Source organism: Zingiber officinale, chromosome 11A (assembly GCF_018446385.1).
Source record: "Zingiber officinale cultivar Zhangliang chromosome 11A, Zo_v1.1, whole genome shotgun sequence".
Classification (NCBI taxonomy): Eukaryota; Viridiplantae; Streptophyta; class Magnoliopsida; order Zingiberales; family Zingiberaceae; genus Zingiber; species Zingiber officinale.
Genome location: NC_056006.1, coordinates 22,658,487 through 22,680,885, shown reverse-complemented (window position 1 = coordinate 22,680,885; position 22,399 = coordinate 22,658,487). Strand labels below are relative to the sequence as shown.

The following is a 22,399-nucleotide window of genomic DNA, read 5'->3' as shown; positions in this document are numbered from 1 at the left end:
GGTCCACCATTCGAAGGCCCGGGAGTGCAAGTCACAAATCACAGGTCAGACGCGGCAGAGCTGTGTAGAGACGGTTTGGTCGGCAGGTCTGCGAGTCGAAGGATCGGAAGTGCAAGTTACGAATGGTCTGCAGGCCTGCGATTCAAAGGACTAGAAGTACAGGTCACAGGTCGGAAGCGGCAGAACCGGGCAGAGGCAGGTCGAGATCGGCAGAGCTGAGCAGAAGTAGCTCGATCTACAGACCTGCAGTAGAGGGCCAGGAAATACAAAGCACAGAGGTAGGTCGGGATCGGCAGAGCTGAGCAGAGAGCTGAGCAGAAGCAGTTCGATCTGTAGGCCTGCGGTAGAGGGCCAGGAAATACAAAGCATAGAGGCGGAGGTCCCTAAACAGAAAGATGCTTTCACGACAAATGGCAGTACGACAGGTGTCCGGGACTATAGGACAAAGCCCAGCGTCTAACGTTTTCTGACAGGATGGCAGGTAAGAGAGGAGGATGCATAAAAAGGGAGAGATCCCTCGTACGCAGGTACGCGTACACATTCCCTCGTCACTTTTTTCCATAACTGTTTTTTCTTCTTCTTCTCTCTGCTTTTTTCTGGGGAAAAAGGACCTGACTTGAGCATCGGAGGGTCTGACCCGGGGACTTTTTCCCTGGGTTTTGGTCTCTAACGTGAAGAGGGGGATCGTCTGAGTGTGCGCAGGGTCCTACAGCAGCGTCAGCCACCCGTGGGAGCCGAATCACCTACGACTTTCTGTCAACGCCCAGTCCACCGCGACCAGTCTCCGTCCGACCCAACTTCCGGACGGGATCACTGGGCATGAAGAAAATGGTGTTCAAAAGCTTCGTATTTATAGGCAGAATTAGCAATTAATATAATTAATCAAAATAGAAGGAGAATGTTAAGCAGGAATTGTCTAAATGATAGAGAAAGTCAATGCCTAACAAGTCGGCATTATTTCAACTAACGGTCTACTCTCACTAACTAGTTAATTAATTTATAGAGCACAATGGTCCAAACACATTTTTGTTTTTTATCAAAAGATGTCCTACCTATCGTGTCGTATAAAATTATACAGCTGCTCTCAAGTCTATTCGATATTATTAATTCCTTCCATACGTTAAAATCTTGAACCCGTTGAACAGTTCGATGAATAATAAAGTGTTGCAATTGTTATGAAATTTTAATTATTATAAATATTGTAGCAACTATAATTTTATAATTATTATAAATATTATAATAATTATGATTGCATATCTATCATAATATGGATTTGACAACATTCATAGTTATTTGTCTAATATTCACATTTTAACGGCTATAAAACTACGCAACTCAAACTTATCCTATTCAACAACATATTGGATATATGTGAACGGAGAAGACGTTCGGTTGCTCTGCCTGATCTATCATTCTGCTCACTCGGTCGATCTGTTCGGTTGCTCTTCCAGTTCTACTATTTGGCTACTCTGCCTCACGACTCGCTTGGCCTATCTGCCCGCTCGAACGATCTGCCCGCTCGATCGATTTGCCCGCTCGGCCGATCTACCCTCTCAGCCGATCTGCCCACTCCACTACCATGCAGTCTACACTCAACACTTGGCAGAAACTAGCCCCCGTTGATACACTACAACAAAAACCCTCATAAACATCGGTTTTCCACCGGTGTCTATTACATTTTCGGCCGATGTTTATGAAGGTGAACTAAAAGGTCTGTCATTTTAGACATCAGATTAAAATCGGTGTAGTATCACTTAACGACACCGGTGTTCGAATCGGTTATTAACCGGTGTAGTATCACTTAACGACATCGTTTCATCAACGATATAAAACCGATATAATATTATATGTTAATAACACCAGTTTTGATAGCGGTGGAAAATCGATGTAATATCAATATTGTTTAATGACGCCGATTCAATTTCTGAAATAGTGAAAAACCGATATTATACAACATTCTAATAGTACAAAATTTAGTTAATATTATTATACATCGGTGTATCTAAACACATCAAGTAAATATCCATGTTACCAATACATAATATTATTCTTACAATATAAAAAGATAATAGATATTATACACATCAAGTCCGTATCCACAAATTACATAAATATTCCTCTTACAACATCAAAAGATAATTAACTAGGATGCCTAAATCGCATTGGCTGATGACAAATCACCGACAGGGGCTAAATCACCTTGAAAAATTATATCAAGCTTACAGTTGTAGGGAGCAGTGTTGCCATTTTCAGTCAACTTCTGTAAAAATCTTCTACCATTGTTGAATTTATGTTTGTAGCTGATGCCAAACGCATTTCATCAATTTCTATTGTAAGCAAGGCGTCGCATACAACCCGTCCAACTTGGAGAATTTTTGGGCAACCTGATAGGATGTAGCTGTAATGAGCAAAAAGATCAACAACGAAAGTTCAACTGCAATAGATAGGGCACTTACCTACAACTGGGCATCGAGGATGTGATTTTTTTGTACTTATGTAGTGGATTACTAGTTCCTTCTCATAAATATGCTTGCAGTCCATCCTGCTTGATGAAGAACAACAGATAGAAAGAACACGATTTATGACTTTAATAATAATAATAACATACCTTTTGCTTGGGAAACAAAAAAATATGTGAAACAGACTAGTCATAAGCTTCTTCATCACTTGATCAATAAATATACATTAAGCATTGTTCAAGGAACATGAACAATTGAATCAATAGAATCTGTTAAAAGGTTTTTTTGAGTTGTTAGAATGAAATATAAGTAGAAAGCTATGGAATGTTGTCTACGATATTAACATATCCCACATTGCATTCTACAAAGCACACAAATTCATAGTTCACAACTAATCAAATAAGGACTCATGCCAAATTGAATATGGTTCAGGAAGGAACATGATTTCCAAGGAAACCAAGCTCTGCATTTTAAGAAAGAAGTTCACTTAAAAGGACTCATGCCAAATTCTGTAATAGGCTTTCCTGTCAAAGGACGCTTCATATTTAATAGGTTATTCTGGGTACTGGTTATGACTATATCTTCTTGCTCCTCATCAATTGTGCTGCTTTTGAGCCAAAGTGATATGTACTGCTTTGGGGCCATACTGAAGAATACTCACCCACACATGAAGGAGTATTAAGAATATAAATATATAAATTGATCCATAGTTTATGATCTCAAGAGAGCTTTTGGGAAGAGCGGTAAACCATTCAACTTTAACACTCTAATGTGATAGTTAATAAACATCTTAAACGTTTTACATGCTAAAAAAAATTCAACATTTAATCTTTTTCTAAATTTCTTTATACAACAAGTTAACAAGCTCTTTTTTGCATTCATTACTACAACTATTGGCTCTTTGAGATAAGTAAAAGGAACATTTTCACAATTAATAAAGCACTCTAATTATTTCTTCTGTATCAAATGAAGATGTATGTAAATGATTTTGCCTTTTTTTTTTCTTACCAGTTTCCTATCCCAACATATAGAGCTTTCAGTCTTTTATATGCCACTGACTCTCACAAAGTTTCGACAAGTCTCATTGCTAGAGGATATTTGTCATGGATAATACTTTATATATTTGTTGTTATTGGTGACTTGATCTTTCACACATTACCTCCTCAATAAATTTGAGTGCAAATTCCCTAACCAACAGCATTCCTACAACCAATTGCCATAAGCAGCGTAACTTACAAAGTGGTATAGAAATCTTTGACGGCATGGCACACAATCTTCGCATGGAATTTGGACTTCATGATAACCTAGTTTCAACAAGTCTTAGATTGCATGCATGCAGACGTTCATTCTATGAGAGATGTGGCTTTGTGGACGGTAGCTGCATGCTCATGGCAACCCAAGCTTCAAAAATCTTGAGTCAGCCTTGAGTCAAGATTTACTGCCATCTATCTCGTCTAGACTACCACCCCATGGAGTCATGATTCTTGCATAAATTAGCAGGAGCATGCGTGACTCTTCAGAAATTTTGTTGCGTTTGTCTCATTTTTCTAGCCTCTAGCCCCACATCAAACCGAACAAATAGCAAACAATAAAAGTTGCAGCAACAACTCTCTAATCCAATATCCCAACCATCACAAAGTAGTAATTTTTCATTAAAAAAAAATTGATCGAAGGAAGAAAAAAATATAAGATTGACTCGAGCCTAACCTTGCATGCACGCCCCTTAATGACGATATACCCATTCTTACGGATAGTTCCAGCCTGCTGAGGGTAAGTCACGGGAAGATGAAACTAAGATACTTCGAAGAGTTTGATCCTTTTTAGCATTCTCCACTTCCTCTCTTAATTTACTGATCTTTTCGACAGTAAATGGATAGGCCTCTGTACCAAAAAATTACTATTGACATATGAAATTGTGTTAGGGGCAAACTAGAATTGATACCATAAGTGACAGTAACTAGCATTTACCACTCAAGAGAATCATGCAAACAAAAATGATAAAATTAAGTCAGGGTAGTGTTTGAGGAAATTCATCAAACACATTGCATGCATCAATCAATTAATACTTGCAATCAAGAGATCAAGAAGATGAAACTATCGAAGATGAGGAAGGACTTCAGTAGCCTGTGATCATTTACCAAGAGATAAATTATTTTAGTTTAATTGTTTAAATTTTTTTTTCTACTTAAATTTGCATAGGCATCACAAACACTACGGCACGTTCTATGTGTGCTACTATTCCTTGAAAACACTTGTCACTCTGACAAAAGGAGCATGAAAATAGAGTGAGCACTGCAGAAGATCATAGAATTTCAAACAATAAGAAAGCCATAACTTTGCTGAGAAATTGGAAGATTATTTTCTACTTACAAAATGCCAAGTCTTCCAGAGTCGGCAATGAAGAGATGGCCATGAAACAGATCATATCAGCTAAGGTTAACATTCAAACCCACAGAAGGTCCCCTCTCAGCAATAAGTTCGAACAAAACATGCAAAATATGCATTTAACTCCTGATCAAGCTCAAATTGGTCAAGTATGGAAGCACTGGTACTTTCATTTCGGATGAAAGACAAAAATACTTGATATTTGTTACCCAGTTCACAAATCGATAACCATAAGGAGTACTTGGGGAATACTTGACATTTGGTGCTCGGCATCGCAGAGCACGAAGAGCTCAAAGGCCTTCTTCAGAAGGCCTCTCTGGTGCTTGGAAAAGGTCACCTGCCGGCTGGCCAGGTTCTATATCCTCCTCATCTGCGTCTTCCCCCTCACCATGTCGACCGATTAGTTGATAACACACCTAGAGGCAGCGCCGAATCCTACCGCGAGCAGCAAAATCAGCGAGCAAGGAGCTCCGATCAGTCCTGGCCACGCGAGGATCGACAAGGAGGGATCAAATCAGAAGAAGGAGATGAGGAATCGAGGTTACCAGATATGGATGGATAAAGAGTGGAGGAGGGCGACTTCTAGCGACCTGGTGACAACTCCAAGCCACACAGGCAGCCTCTTCTCACCCAAAGAGAGGAGTTAGAGGAGATGCGGTGTGGTTCGACGGAGAAGCAAGGGCGTCCGGTGTTGATCCTGATTGGGAGAGGAAGGGGCGTCAATCTAGGAAGGGGAAGAGGGAGATGAGGCGACGGTATACGGTGGACGACGCGATATAGGTTTAGGTTTAGAGGGAAGAGTGAAGTGTTGCAAATTTCGGCTAAGTATTGGTGGGAAAATTATATTATTTTATTTTATCATAGACACCAGGTTTTAAAAACCGCTGTTAAAATCGATGTCTATTAACGAAAAAAGGCGCTCATAGACATCGACTTAAAAACCGATGTCTATGAGCTAAAATCTGCGCTTATAGACACTGATTTTTGGAAAAATCGGTGTAAAATACTTAAAGACATCGGTTTTTTACTTAAAACCGCTATTGTTCCACCGATGTCTATGAGGGTTTTTCTTGTAGTGATAGTCTGAGATTATCAGCTCAAGTCATCTCGACAGATAAGTTAAATTTAATTTGACATGGTGTAATTTAAATTCAGTCAATTTTCCAAAATCTCCGACAGATTGTCCAACAATATTGAAACAGACTTCGATTCTATTGAGATGACCATAGAACAAAGTGTTGAAATGCAACAGACTCAACACATTAAAGTCATCTCCGCCCCGATTGGAACTGTGTCAATCAATCATGGGGAAAAGCCAGAGAAGTTCACTGGATTGAAGTTCAAGAGGTGGAAGCAGAAAATGCTCTTCTACTTGACCACGCTTAATCTAGCTCGGTTCTTGACCGAGGACCCTCCCAAGCGTGCTGAGGATACTGATGCGCAGACCATTAGTGTAGTGAAGGCATGGGCTCACTTTGAGTTCCTTTGACGAAACTATATCCTCAACTGCTTTGTCGACTCATTGTATGCTGTGTATAGCATAAAGAGAATGACTAAGGAGCTATAGGAGTCCCTGGACAAGAAATACAAGGCGGAGGATGCAAGAGCCAAGAAGTTCATCGTGGCCCGATTCCTAGACTACAAGATGGTTGACTCCAAGATCGTGATCAGCCAAGTCTAGGAGCTTCAGGTGATCTTACACGAGATCCACTCAGAAGGGATGGTTCTGAGTGAAGCCTTTTAGGTAATTTCTATCATTGAGAAACTGTCTCCTAATTGGAAGGACTTCAAGAACTACATGAAGAACAAGTGGAAGGAGATGAATGTGGAGGAACTCATTGTTAGACTTCGTATCGAAAAAGACAACAAGAGTTCAGAGAGAAAGTTGTTCTCTTATGCTACTATGAAAGCTAATGTGGTCGAGCGCAGTCAAAAGTTGAAACGGAAAAACCTCAAGACTTCTAAGATGGGACCCAGAGGAGGCATAAGAAAAAAATTCATTGGGAAGTGCTTCAACAGTGGTCGAGTCGGTCACAAATCTTCAGAATGCAGAAAGCTGAAGAAGAAGTAGGAGGCCAACCTAAACGAGGGACGAGAAATGGATGACCTCTGCACAGTAGTCTCAGAATTGTACCTGATTGGTTCAAACTTGCGGCAATGGTGGATCGATATTGGAGCCACCAGACATATTTGCTATAATAAGGAGTTGTTCCACATCTATGAATAAGTTAATGAAGACAAAATGTTGATAGGGAACTCAGCAACCTCGGATATCATAGGCCAAGAAAATGTGGTGCTGAAGATAACCTTGGGTAAGGACCTTAATTTAAATAATATGTTGTATGTTCTAGAGATTCGGAAGAATCTAGTGTCCAGATTACTGTTAAGCAAGCATGATTTTCGTATTATTTTTGAGTCAGACATAATTGTATTGTCCAAAAATAGAATATTTGTAGGAAGGGGCTATGCATTTAATGAGCTATTCAAGCTCAATGTAATGACCATTAGACCTAAGATAAATAAAAATGAAAGCTCTTCCACTTATATGAGTTTTCATGTTTATAGCATGGTAGACTAGGACATGTTAACTACGATGTGTTGCGTAGATTGATAAACATGCAAAGCATACATACATTCTACCTTGACCTCAAACACAAGTATGAGATTTGTATTGAAGCAAAAATGACAAGGTTATCCTTTTAACATGTTATAAGAAGCAACAAACCACTTGGGCTCATTCACACCGATGTGTGCGACTTCAAAGGTACACCAATATGTGGTGGGAGTAAATATTTCATCACTTTTGTAGATGATAATATAAAATACTATTATGTGTATCTTCTCAAAAGTAAGGATGAAGCTATAGAGAAATTTGCTCTCTATAAGAATGAGGTTGAAAACCAATTTAATAAAAAAAAATTAAGGTGGTTTAAAATAACCGAGACGGTGAATATGTATCATCGTTCACTGAGTTGTGTGCTAAACATTAGATCAGACATGAAATAACTTCTCCTTATACTCCTCAGCAAAATTAGTTGTTGAGCGAAATATCGAACTCTAAAGGAGATGATGAATGCTCTTCTATTAAGTTCTAGACTATCAAAGTTCATATGGGGAAAAATTGTGTTAACAACTATTTACCTTTTAAATAAGATGCTCGAAAAGAAAATAGATAAGAGCGCTTATGAGTTATGGAATGCAAGACAACCATCCTATAAATATTTATATATGTGGGGGTGTCTTGCCAAACTTTTGGTGCCTGATCCGAAAAGGATTAAGATAGGACCAAAAATTGTTGATTGCATATTTATTGAATATGCACATAATAGTAGTGTATATCGATTTTTTATGTATGAGTCACAAATAAAGGATATACATAAGAACTCAATAATAGAATAGAGAAATGTCTCATTCTTCGAGCATGTGTTTTCATATAAGACTCGAGAGGAAGCTAGTTCCTTAAAATAGGCATATGAAACCCAAGGTGAAGATGATGAGGAGGAACTAGTCGAGGTTAAGCTTAGACGGAGTAAAAGAGATTGGGTGGAAAAATCCTATGGAATGGATTTTATCAATTTCATGTTGGAAAGTGAACCTCGCAGTTACTTAGAAGCAGTAAGCTCTTCTGATGGAGAGAGACAATTGCATCTGAGATAGAATATATCTTACAAAATCACACTTGGAAACTTCTGGATCTTTCTTCGAGAAGTAAACCACTAAGTTGCAAGTGGATCTTCAAGAAGAAAATAAAGTTAGATGACATAATTGATAAGTATAAGGCTAGATTGGTAATCAAAGGATACCGACAACGAGAAGACTTTGATTACTTTGATAAGTATTCTTTGGTAACAAGAATAAGTTTCATTAGAGTATTGTTGGCTATTGTAGCTTTATGGAATCTCAAAATACATCAGATGGATATAAAGACAACCTTTCTAAACAGGGATTTAGAAGAGAAAATGTACATGAAGAAACCTAAAGGGTTTTCTATGCCAGAATAGAAAAATAAGGTTTGTAGATTGGTGAAGTCATTATATGACTTGAAACAAGTATTAAAGCAGTGACATGAGAAATTTGATAATGTCATGAAGGAATGTGGATTCAAGATTAATGATTGTGATAAATATGATAAATGTGTCTATATGAAAGCCACAGAGAATGACTACATCATTTTGTGTTTATATGTAGATGACATACTTATCATTAGGAATAATGATAAGATAATTAAATCCACTAAAGATATATTAAACTCAAGATTTGATATGAAAGACATGAGTGTAGCTGATGTGATTTTAGGAATCAAAATTCTTAGAACAATAGAAGGACTAATTCTTAGTCAGTCCCATTATGTGGACAAGATTCTCGAGAAATTTACTAAAGGTGCTACTACATTGGCAGGAACACCGATAGATACGAGTTAATATCTATCAAAAAATCGAGGTGAAAGTATCTCTCAAATAGAGTACTCTCAAGTGATTGGAAGTCTGATGTACTTGATGAGTTGTACACGACCATACTTAATCTACGCAGTAAGTAAATTGAGTAGATACACGAGTAATCCCGGTGTTGAGCACCGGTAAAGGATAACAAGAGTGTTGGAACCCCAAGGTTGTTTTAGTGTGATCAACAAGTTAAGTTAGGTCCTGTGTGTATTTAACCTTGTGTCTAAGTGTGCAGGAGCTTAGGAACACAGGTAGTCGAGCGGAAGACGCAGCTAGCGAGAAGGACGGCAGTCCGAGGGACGAGGTGCTGCGGAAGAGTACCCTAGTGGACGAGAAGGAAGCGTGCGGTGGTTCCGAGGGACGAAAGCCGGAGCGGAAGATTGCTTAGGGAGCAAGAGACGCAGCTAGCGAGAAGGACGGCACGCGGTGCGTCTGAGGGACGAAGACTGCGGATGAGTACGCCGGCGGACGAGAAGGAAACACGCGGCGATTCCGAGGGACGAGAAGCCGGAGGGAAGCCCGCTCGAGAAGACCGGAAGTTGGGTTCGGGTGAGCCCTTTTCCGGATGGCAGAGATCACCCAAGTGAGCGGATCCAGAGGAGAAGAACCGGACCGAGGCGGGACTGAACCAGAGAAGAGGTCTCAGACGAAAAAGTCAACGACTGTTGACTTTGGGATTCGGGGCGCCCGGAACAGTTCGGGGCGCCCGGAACCCTTCCGGGCGCCCGGACCCAGTATTTTCACCAGATCGAGTCAAAACTTGATCTGAACATTGGGGATAAAATTATCCCCCCCAGGGCGCCCGGAACCCTTCCAGGTGCCCCGACCAAGGCTATAAATATAGCCTTGGTCCAGAAGCTTTTAATCAACTCAGAAATTTACATTCCAAACACTTGTGCACTTCTGTTCTAGTTTAGCTTCTGTCTTTTGTGCTTTCACTGCTGTAAGAGGCTTCTCCGCCTGAAGGAGATATTTTAGTGCACATTCATTCCTTGGATTAACAACCTCCTTGGTTGTAACCAAGTCAAGTTGTGAGCCTCTTCTTTCTGCTTTTTATTTACTGCTAATTTACTTTATGCAAGTGTTCTGTTGAAAGTTCGAGAAGGGTCTTTTCTGTTTATTTTTTTTAGGCTATTCAACCCCCCCTTCTAGCCGGCCCAACGGTCCTACAAGTGGTATCAGAGCCGAGACGCTTCAGGAGGACTAACCGCGAACGAAGCAACGAGATGGCCGGATCTAACATCCACCCACCAAAATTCGAGGGAGACTTTGCAAGCTGGAAGAAGCACATGGAGGTATTTTTTCGGCACCGATTTTGATTTATTACTAATAATGGAACTCGGTTTTGAAGCTCCCGAGGGCAAAGCGAAAAATCAATGGACAAAGAAAGAGCAAGCCGAGTACGTGGCAAACAAGAAAGCAGAATTTCATTTGCTAACCGTACTTCCGCCACAAGAAGTCAACCGTGTCGGCACCTACAACTCGGCAAAGGAGCTTTGGGAGAAGTTCCTTGAATTACACGAAGGAACATCCGAAGCCAAGCTTGCGAGACGGGACTTACTTCGCAACCAGCTCACCAACCTCCGTCTTGAAGAAGGTGAAACAATTGCACATCTACACTCAAGGATACAGGAGCTCATCATCGGACTTTCGAATCTCGGAGAAGAGGTAAGTAACTGAGATTCGCTCAGGTACGCTTTAAATTCCTTCCCTAGAAATTCAAAATGGGCATCACTAGTAGATGCTTTTTACATTTCGAAGGACTTAGAAAAAATTTCATTAGAAGAATTTTTTTCAACATTTGAAGTGCATGAGTCAAGATGTGCAGGAATGAGGGAGCCAAAGAACAACGTCACCCTCAAAGCTTCGAGAGACGAACCTGAATCGGAATCTTCTCTCGACGACGAAGAAATGGTAATGATGGTAAGACGATTTAAGAAGTTATACAATTCTAGAAAAACTAACCATCCACAGGGTAGAAAGAAAAGAACGATCCGCTGCTACCATTGCGACGAAGAAGGGCATGTCAAGGACAACTGCCCCAAGCTGAAGAACAAAGACAAGGAAAAGGGTAAGAAGCCTATCCAAAAATGAAAGGCCCTGAAGGCGACGTGGGACGATACCTCGTCCGAATCAGAAGTCGAAGCATTCTCCGGACTCGCACTGATGGCGAGTCATCAAGAAGACGACTGCGATTCAAGCTCTTCCGAAATGAGCATCGAGAGCATCGATGAAGGGGGAGACACGTCGGAAGAAAGCAGTAGCTCAGGGGGAGAAACAGACAACGAGATCGACAAGGTAAGTCAGGTACGATCTCTTCCTCCCGATAAAATGTTTAAGTTCGTTAAACTTTTAACAAAAGATTGCTGCAAATTAGAAAGTGAAAATAAAAATTTAAAAGTAATTCTAGCTAAGTCTTGTCCCTTAGAAGAATTAGATAAATTAAAAATAGCAAATGAAAAATTGAAACTTGAAAATGATGATTTGAAAATTCAAGTAGATAACTTGAAAAACTATGCATGTTCATCTAAAACCAATTTTAGAAGATTTAATAATTTAAATTGGTACTTTAAATATCACCCGGGACAAATTATGAATATTTCAAGAAAATATGTCCCTAAAAGCTTTTTAATTAATTCAGTAGGGTGGAACATATATTGGGTTCCTAAAACATGCCTAAACTAAATTATAAAATTAGCGCTTTAAGTGAGAAAATTAAACAAAGAATTTCCTTATGAGGCTTTGTCAAGGAAGTGGTTGTTGCTCCAATAACCAAGAAGGCCTAGTGCCTCGCCACGACCTGGAAGCCAAAATATTGAAATAAATGTTTAATTAACTTACTAATAAAGCATTAATACAAGAATTAATTAGTGCTTTAAAAAGGTTATTCAAAACATTTTATTTTAGAAATTTACTTAGAATTTTTTTTTCCCCTAAGTCATTTTTTTTGCGCTTAAAAATTCTCAAAAATTTAAGTTAGGATTTTTTTTCTTACTTAGAAAAATTCTCAAAAATCATTTCTTCCTAAGTTAAAAAAAAAAAAAACTTTTTCTTGAAACTAGAAATCTCAGCTTAAATTACTTAGAAAAATTTTCTAAATTTCTTAAAAACCTAGAAATTTTTTTAAAAATATTCTTTCTAAGTTTTTAAACCCTTAGATTGTTTTTTCTTGGAACCCCACTTTTTTTGTGATCAAAGAGGGAGAAGGGAAAGTATAAGTCTAGGGGGATGTAGATAGATTTAATTTTTTTTTCTATCTTTTTGCACTTAAATTACAAATTAAGTTAATTTACTTAATTCTATTTTAACCCTAGCTTAACTTGGGTTGATCACACCAAAAGGGGGGAGATTGTTGGAACCCCAAGGTTATTTTGGTGTGATCAACAAGTTAAGTTAGGTCCTGTGTGTATTTAACCTTGTGTCTAAGTGTGCAGGAGCTTAGGAACACAGGTAGTCGAGCGGAAGACGCAGCTAGCGAGAAGGACGGCAGTCCAAGGGACAGGTGCTGCGGAAGAGTACCCCAGTGGACGAGAAGGAAGCGTGCGGTGGTTCCGAGGGACGAAAGCCGGAGCGGAAGATTGCTCGGGGAGCAAGAGACGCAGCTAGCGAGAAGGACAGCACGCGGTGCGTCTGAGGGACGAAGACTGCGGATGAGTATGCCGGCGGACGAGAAGGAAACACGCGGCGATTCCGAGGGACGAGAAGCCGGAGGGAAGCCCGCTCGAGAAGACCGAAAGTTGGGTTCGGGTGAGCCCTTTTCCGGATGGCAGAGATCACCCAAGTGAGCGGATCAGGAGGAGAAGAACCGGACCGAGGCGGGACTGAACCAGAGAAGAGGTCCTGAACGAAAAAGTCAACGGCTGTTGACTTTGGGCTCCGGGGCGCCCGGAACCCTTCCGGGCGCCCGGACCCAGTATTTTTCACCAGATCGAGTCAAAACTCGATCTGAACGTTGGGGGATAAAATTTATCCCCCCCCAGGACGCCCGGAACCCTTCCAGGCGCCCCGACCAAGGCTATAAATATAGCCTTGGTCCAGAAGCTTTTAATCAACTCAGAAATTTACATTCCAAACACTTGTGCGCTTCTGTTCTAATTTAGTTTCTATCTTTTGTGCTTTCACTGCTGTAAGAGGCTTCTCCACCTGAAGGAGATATTTTAGTGTACGTTCATTCCTTAGATTAACAACCTCCTTGGTTGTAACCAAGTCAAGTTGTGAGCCTCTTCTTTCTGCTTTTTATTTACTGCTAATTTACTTTATGCAAGTGTTCTGTTGAAAGTTCGAGAAGGGTCTTTTCTGTTTATTTTTTTTTAGGTTATTCAACCCCCCTTCTAGCCGGCCCAACGGTCCTACAAAGAGTACTGATATACTTTAGGTATACTTGTGGATATGGACTACACTATACGAGATATCCTACTGTGATCGAAGGATACAATGATGTAAGTTGGATATTTAACATAAAAGACTCTAAGTCTATGAGTGGATATGTGTTCACTTTGGGAGGTGCAGCCATTTCTTGAAAATCTTCTAAGCAAATGGTAATAACCAGATCTAGAATAAAATCTGAGTTTGTAGCTCTTGACAAATGTGGTGAAAAGGTTGAATGGCTACGACAATTCTTAGAAGATATTCCGAGATAGGTGAAATCGGTACTGATAATTTGTATACGTTATGATAGTCTATTAGCAATTGGGCGGACACAAAGTCATCTATATAATGGTAAGTCTAGACATATACGTCGTAGATATTACCAGTAGATAACTACTTTCAACGGGAGTTATCACTGTTGATTATGTGAAGTCAAAGGATAGTTTAGTAGATTCGTTAACCAAAGGATTAAAAAAAGAGTCAGTAGCAAGCTTATTACGGGGGATGAGCTTGATATCGATGGAAAATGTTGGTACAAAAGAAACCCAACCTATTGCAGACTAGAAATCCCAAGAACTAAGTTCAAAGGGACAATCTAATTATACTGACAAAATTGTTCGCTGTGGGGAACAACCCAATGGATCAGTGAAGGATAGAGGTTGAGTACATGACTTTTAATGATCTAAGAAGAGTAATGTGAAATATTTTTAAGAGATCACTTATGTGAGAAAGAAGTGCGACCGCTTCAAAGAGAATTGGAAGCACAATTCTTAGAACTTCTTACAGAACTAGGCGGTTCATGACCAAGAACGAGCACACTCATGAGAACTGAATTGTATCATAGAGTGTTTTGGATGAGATATGTCAATGCTTACACAGACGATAGAACAATTCAAGGACATCACGTCTATTGTTAGCCAATAAGCAAATAGATCTTCACAAGTGAAGGTTCAAAGGGTAAAACCTGTCTTATACTAGACTCAACTGCTGAATGCTATCACATGCCCTATCTCCATTCATGTGGGGGGGGGGGGGGGGGGGTTTATCAGATATATGTAAATGGAGAAGAGGTGGAAGAGAAAAGAAACTATATTGTAAATGTGACTTTGGTTCCATATTGAGAGTTTCAAGACATATTAGTTGGTTTATATTGATTCACATGCATTAATGATGTGAACAGATATATGGGGAGAGACTCTCTCTCATGTGTGGGTGTACAGGGGTGCAAATCTAGGGCTCGGATTGCACTAAACCAAGTTGACTTGTGTGTGAGTATGACCTGCGCCCGCCGAATGTTGGACTAGTCGGGGCAAAATTTGCCCAAGTGGAACAACCAACATTTTACCACATAAATATTTTTGTTGTTTATTTAAGTGTGTAACAGATGTATTAAATTAAAGATTAATGCTGAATGTAAATGACTGAGTGAAACATTGGCATTTTACACCTTCATGAGTAATGATCATTAATCGATCATTAACATTGCATATTAGTCTGAGTTCCTATATAAGGAGACTGTGATTACAGGCAAAAGACACACAAGGAAAAGTAAAAGATCTCCACCTATGTTTCTCTCCTCCTCTGTCGTTCATCTCTTGCTCGACAAAGTACTCTTGATAGTAGTCGAGTACCTCTCAGTTTGTCGTGACCACCAGTTCTTTGTGGAAATCACGGTTAATCGTTATATCCTGAGAAACAAACGACTCAAGAAAATCTTGAAGCACAATCGGAGATGGGGCGAATCTGTTTCAAGGAAAATACGTCCTTCGCAGGCCTCGGTCCTCTTCGCCAGCTCGGTCGCTTCGCCAGCTCAGTCACTTTGCCAGCTCGGCCGCTTTGCCTACTTTGCCCGTTCGGGCCGCTCTGCTGGCTCGAGCAGCTTTGTCACTCGGGTTCCTCTGCCTTTAGGCTGCCTTGCTTTTCCCACTTGACCACTAACTCGGTTGGCTACTTTGCCCGACCAACCACTCGGCCTAGCTGCTGCTTGATTGCACTACCCGCTTGACCGCACTACCCGCTCAACCGCACTGCTCGGTCGGCCACTCGGTCTAATCTGCGACTCGGTTGCCTTGCCCACTTGGCTAATCTGCTACTTAGTTGCTTGGCCCTATCAGCCGCTTTGCTACTCGACCACTCGACCTGATCAGATGTTCGGTTGCTCTGCCTGATCTGCTGCTCTACCTGCTCAACCGATCTACCAGCTCGGTTGTATGACCCGCTCGGCCAATCTGCTTGCTCAGTCGATCTGCCCACTTGGTCGATCTGCCTGCTCGGTCGCTGTGCCAGCTCTACCACTTGGCTGCTCTGTCTCACGGCCTGCTCAACCGACTTGCCCACTCGACGATTTTGCTCGCTCAACTACTGTGTAGTCCGCACTCAACACTTGGCAGAAATCAGCTCCCATTGGTAGTATGAGATTATCAGCTCAGATTATCTCGACAGATAAGTTAAATTTAATTTGATGTAATTTAAATTCAGATAAATCTTTAAATCTCCGACAGATTGTTCAACATAACAATTACATAATTAAAGTAGTTACAAAACCGTAACTATTACAAGATAAACTTATCATGATCAAATAATTGACAAACCAGTTTAGGATTTAATGCACTTGAGAGAAGATAATAATGTATGTTGAGCAGTATACTTGAGGGCAACTGAGCTATTTATATATGGTTGGTGGGGTGTGATGCCTTTTGCTCTTTTCATTTTTGGTCTTTCTAAATTAGGGATTTTGCATATAATTAATTAGGTCATTTTACCTCTTAGAATCATACTAACAATGTAATCAACATTAAGTATTCCATATTTTTTTTTTGCGATTAGTAAGGAAAAGTCTACGTACAGCTAGAACTAATCGGAAGAAGTCACGTGGTCAAATTTGGCGGACGTTTACCTACTTATAATCAGCCACAGAATGCATGACAATATTAACTTAAATGTGTTGAGAATAATATTTCTTCGATATATTCTTAATCCAACAAAACTATTTGGGAAATAAAAATTCATATACTTCGTATCGTAATACAATGGTGGTAATATAATTTAATCAAAGTTAGGAGTATATATATATCTTTCTCTCCGCCATCAGTGCCGACAATTAATGTGTTTTGGCATCAAGGGAGAAGTGGGAAATAAACAAGGACAAGTTGTATTATATTTGGATGTGTCTGTGCCCCTATTTTTGACTCAACTTCTTAACATTGATCGATCGACTAAGAGACACGACGGACTTCAGCCGAAGCTTTAGAAGGTTTAGTCACTTTGTCCAAACTCTTTGTAGTTTAGATGAGTTGCGAGAAACCATTTTCACTTTGGTCGAGCTTAACCACATGCACTTTGTGGTGTTCAAATCTAAACTTGTCATGACCACTATAAAATTATTAAGCATCCGACTATTAATTTCATTGTAGATGCCAAAATTGCTACGAGTGATTGCAAAAAGTTGTTACAAAGGACATGACTGGCTCAAGGCATAGGCCTAGGAGCTCTATTTTATTAAGGCCCTAGGATCTTAATTTTGTAATATTATTTATAATAATTTTTTAAATTATATATTTTATTTTTTAGAAGAAGAAGTAGGAAAAGGAAAAAATATTGTGATAGTTTTATTCTTCGTCACCATAAATAGGAATATTGAAAATAGAATTTTTTTTTTATTTGAAAAAAATGTAATGGGCGAAGGACGGGAATTGAACTCGCGCATGGTGAATTCACAATCCAATGCCTTGATCCACTTGGCTACATCCGCCCCTTGATTTTCTCTTTTTTTCATTCATCATTATTATATTTATTCTGACCTCCATACTTAACTTAGATTGAGATATTAGACATAGAATGCTAATCTTTAAAATAAAAAAAGTAATAATACATTGTGACATGACACGTTCACTAAAAAAAAAAATCCTTTTGTAGCTAATCATTTATCGGCAAAAATTGAAAAACTCAACACGAGGGAAGAGAAAGAAATAATAGTAACTTAGTCTCGGGCATCTACCATTATACCCACAATGATTAGTCATACAATCGCTATTCATAATGGAAAAGAACATTTACCTATTTATATAACGGATCGTATGGTGGGTCACAAATTGGGAGAATCTGCACCTACTCTGTCTTTTACGAGACACGCAAGAAACGATAATAAATCTCGCCGTTAAGTTAATTTCTTATACTTTATATACTTATGTATTTGTATTTAATATACATATATACAATCTAAATATCTAAATATGTTATACAATATAAATAAATATGTATGCTATACGCAAAAAATAAATAAATAAAAAGTGCTTAACATTCATTGATAGGAGATATCATAATAAATAACTCAATTTCGGATAAAGAAATAAGAATTTTAGTTCAAAATAAATGTAATATGTCTGTTTTCAAAGGGCGAAGAGTAATTGATCAAATTCATGGACGTTCATATGAAAAAACACTTATATTATTGGAACTCATGCCTTATCGAGCATGTTATCTAATTTTAAAACTGGTTTATTCGGCAGCAGCAAATGCTAGTCATAATATGAATTTGAAGAAAACTGATTTATTTATTAGTGAAGCTAAAGTTAATAAGAGTAGTTTTATAAAAAATTTAAGACCTCGAGGACATAGCTATGGTATAAAAAGTCCCACTTGTCATATAACAATTGTATTAAAAGAAAAATCTAAATTTTTATTAGATAAATCTAAGATTTAGATTCATTATATTATTTATAGTCAAATATAATATATGGGTGGAAAAAAATATAATAGAAAAATATGGGACAAAAAATAAATCCACTTAGTTTCATACTTGATAAACTCAACATCATCATTTCTTTTGGTTCGAGAAACCAAAAAATTATTCTGTAAGTTTACAAGAAGATGAAAAAAATAAGGAATTGTATTAAGAACTATGTACAAAAAAATAGGAGAATATCCTCGGGTTTCGAAGGAATTGCACGGATAGAAATTAAAAAAAGGATCGATTTGATTCAGGTCATAATCTATATTGGATTTCCTAATTTCTTAATAGAGGGTCAAACAGGAAGCATTGAAGAATTACAGGTGAATATACATTAAAAAAATTACATTATGTGAACCGGAGACTCAATATTACTATTACAAAAGTGGAAAAACCCTATGTGCAACCTAATATTCTTGCGGAATATATAGCTTTACAATTAAAAAATAGAGTTTCATTCTGAAAGGCAATGAAAAAAGCAAAAGGAATTGATGAAACAGATCAACATACAATGAACTTTATTTCGACTATAGAAAAAGAAAAGGACTTTTTTAATCCTAGTAATAATTCAAATACTTATTACGATTTATCTTCCTTGTCCCAAGCATATGTATTTTACAAAATATCACAAACCCAATTACTTAACAACCATTACTTTAGATCTGTACTTCAATATCGTGGTACCCATCCTTTTATTAATGACAAGATAAAGTATTATTCTATAATCTGAGGAATATTTAACTCCAAATCAAGGTATAAGTATAAGAAAATAAAGAAGCCTGGAATGAATGAATGGAAAAACTGGTTAAAGTGTAATTATGCATACAATTTATCTCAGAGCAAATGGTCTCGATTATTAGTAGTGAAAAAATGACGAAAAAAATCAATCAAAATTGTACGATTCACAATAAAGAATCAATGAAATTTTCTTCATATAAAAAAGAAAAAGACCGATCAATTCATTACAAAAAAAGAAAATTTCTATACAGTGTATCTATGGCCGAATCAAAAAGAAAAATTAAAAAAGCAATATGTATATGATCTTTTATCACATAAATATATATATTATGGGAATAGTAAAGATTCCTTTATTTATAAACCAAAATTACAACTAAAAAGGAACCAAAAAATTCCATATAATTTCAACAGACAGAAACCGAATTGTTTTACAAAATTGATAATTCCATAGAAAAAAATTATGTTTTTAATAAGCATAAAAATCTGAATAGGAACTATTTCGATTGTAGAATTCTATATTTTTACCCAAAAAACACTATTGATGTAAACGATATCGATATTATCGACTTTACAAATGTACATATCGGTGCCAAACTTGAAAAAAATACCAAGACTAAAAAAATAAATATTAATATAAAAAAAAATTGAAAAAAAAGATCTTTTTTTTCTTTCAAAACATCAAGAAAAAAAACAAATCTATAAAAAAACAACTCCAATCAAAAAAGTTTTTTTGATTGGATGGGAATGAATCGAAAAAGGGAAAGAGTTTTTTGTAAAAAAAAAAAAAATCAAATCTGAAACTTTGGTTCTTCCCGGAATTCTGATTTCCTTTTGATACATATAAGGCATATAAGATTAAACCGTGGATCATCCCAATCAAATTACTTCTTTCCAATCAGAATTTAGATGAAAAAAAATTTAGTCAAAATAAAAGTGTCAAAGATTCTATTTTAATAAAATTAAAAAACCAAGAAAAAAACAAAGAAAAGACAAATCTTGTGTCAGATCCAAGCAAACAAAACAAAAAAAAACCTCTTAAAGGATTATGCTAGATCTGAAAGTAAAAAGAAAAAACAATGCAAGAAAAGTAAGAAATCAGAACTAGATTTATTCCTAAATAAATATTTAATTGTTTAATTAAGATGGAACAACTTGGTTAATCATAAAATGACAAAAAATATCAAGGCATATTGTTTCTTACTTAGATTGATGGATTCAAGTTCTATAGCTCTAGCCTTAATTTGAAGAAAAGAGATGGATCTAGATGCAATCCTTAATAAGGACAATCTAACTCTTACAGACTTTTAAAAAAAAGGAATATTGATTATGAACTCGTCTAGCTTTTATAACGGGTGGAAAATTAATTATGTATCAAACCATAAGTATTTCATTGATCGATGGCGAAAAGAGAAATCACTAAATAAATATAAAATACAAAAAAAAATGTCAATAAGAAGAATTTTAATAAATCTACTGAACAACACGGAAATATGCTTGTGAATGGGAATCCAGATTATTATGATCTCCTTGTTCCTAAAAATATTCTATCTCCTAGACGTTGTAGAGAATTGAGAATTCTAATTTGTTTCAACTCTCCTAATTGGGATGTTGTGAATAGAAATTAAATATTTTACAATGAAAATAATATAAGAAACTCCACACAATTTCTGAATGAAGACAAAGGTCTTAATCCGCAGCTATCTGACATTGGGTGTATTGGGACTTAGAAATATTCTGCGATAAACGTACGGGCAAACCCTCTTTGGATTTGCCCAAGATCTTTGGAATTCATTTATTTATCTCAGGATTGGCTTGCTTTGGTTTTGGCGCATTTCATGTAACAGGTTTGTATGGTCCTAGAATATGGGTATCCGATCCTTATGGACTAACCGGAAAAATACAACCTGTAAGTCTTGCAATGGGCGCAGAAGGCTTTGATCCTTTTGTTCCTGGAGGAATTGCCTCTCATCATATTGCAGCGAGTACATTGCGCATATTAGCGGGTTTATTCCATCTTAGTGTTCGTCCGCCTCAACGTCTATACAAAGGATTGCGTATGGGCAATATTGAAACTGTACTTTCCAGTAGTATCGCTGTTGTTTTTTTTTGCAACTTTCGTTGTTGCTGGAACTATGTGGTATGGTTCAGCAATAACTCCAATCGAATTATTTGGTCCCACTCGTTATCAGTGGGATCAAGGATACTTTCAGCAAGAAATATACCGAAGAGTTAGCGCCGGACTAGACGAAAATCTAAGTTTATCGGAAGCTTGGTCTAAAATTCCCGAAAAATTAGCTTTTTATGATTACATTGGCAATAATCCGGCAAAAGGGGGATTATTCAGAGCAGGGTCAATGGATAACAGGGATGAAATAGCTGTTGGATGGTTAGGGCACCCTGTCTGTAGAGATAAAGAAGGGCGCAAGCTTTTTGTACGTCGTATGCCTACTTTTTTTGAAACATTTCCGGTGGTTTTGGTGGATGGAGACGGAATTGTGAGAGTCGATGTTCCTTTTAGGAGAGCAGAATCAAAGTATAGTGTTGAACAAGTAGGTGCAACTGTTGAGTTCTATGGTGGCGAACTCAATGGAGTCAGTTATAGTGATCCTGTGACTGTTAAAAAATATGCTAGATGTGCCCAATTAGGTGAAAATTTTGAATTAGATCGGGCTACTTTGAAATATGATGGTGTTTTTCGTAGCAGTCCAAGGGGTTGGTTCACTTTTGGTCATGCTACGTTTGCTTTGCTCTTCTTTTTCGGACACATTTGGCATGACCCTAGAACCTTGTTCAGAGATGTTTTTGCTGGTATTGATCCAGATTTGGATGTTTAAGTGGAATTTGGAGCATTCCAAAAAATAGGAGATCCAACTACGAGGAGACAAGTAGTCTGATACAAGATTGCTCTGGTATCTTTCGCCTCTTTTTTTTATTTGACATAGGGTTAGAGTACTTAAGAAATCTTGACTTGAATCACTATCTTTTCTTTTCCTTTTCTTTATATTTATATTTTATACTATATGGTAAATGATGCCAAATGAATAGGTGTGGAAGCTATAGTTGTACCACGATCGAATCTATGGAAGCATTGGTTTATACATTCCTTTTAGTCTCTACTTTAGTGATAATTTTGTTCGCTATCTTTTTTCGAGAACCGCCTAAGGTTCCAACTAAAAAAGTAAAATAATTTTTCATTATTTCAGTTGAAGTAATGAGTCTCCCTACCCTATATGGGAGACTCATTAATTCAACTAGTCCCCGTGTTCTTCGAATGGATC

General features: G+C 37.8%; 1 pseudogene; it reads left to right on the top strand.

The window, feature by feature from the left end:
- The first annotated feature begins 474 nt into the window (after nucleotides 1–474).
- Nucleotides 475–22,180, top strand: LOC122031296 (annotated as a pseudogene).
- The last annotated feature ends 219 nt before the right edge of the window (nucleotides 22,181–22,399 follow it).